Genomic DNA, 544 nt, shown 5'->3' on the forward strand with positions numbered 1-544 from the left:
CATAAAACTAAGCCCAAATTTTAAAAGATCATGTGATCTAGGATTAATCTTTAATGAATGAAAACAAGTTTAAGTTGTTGGTTTGACTAAGGGAGACATGTCTTTAGTCACCAACATTAAATATAACATTTATATTTTACCTCGGTTTACTAAAAATCAGTAAGCTCATGTTACCTCTGTTACAAAATTTATCAACAAGAAAATTAACTTGTCAATATGAAATTTTCATCAGTAATGAATAGAAATAAATGGGATAAAAGTTTTTAGGTGAACTCTTTAAGAATGATTGTCTTGCAGTTGTTCATTGTTCAGTTGCCTAGTCATGTCCAACTCTTCACAATCCCATGGACTGCACTGTGGTAGGCTTTGTAGTTCAGTTCAGTTCAGTTCAGTCGCTCAGTCGTGTCCGACTCTTTGCGACCCCATGAACTGCAGCACGCCAGGCCTCCCTGTGCATCACCAACTCCCGGAGTTCACTCAAACTCATGTCCATCGAGTCGGTGATGCCATCCAGCCATCTCATCCTCCGTCGTCCCCTTCTCCT

This window comes from Bison bison, unplaced genomic scaffold (assembly GCF_000754665.1).
Source record: "Bison bison bison isolate TAMUID 2011002044 unplaced genomic scaffold, Bison_UMD1.0 scf7180017864063, whole genome shotgun sequence".
NCBI classification, from domain to species: Eukaryota; Metazoa; Chordata; class Mammalia; order Artiodactyla; family Bovidae; genus Bison; species Bison bison.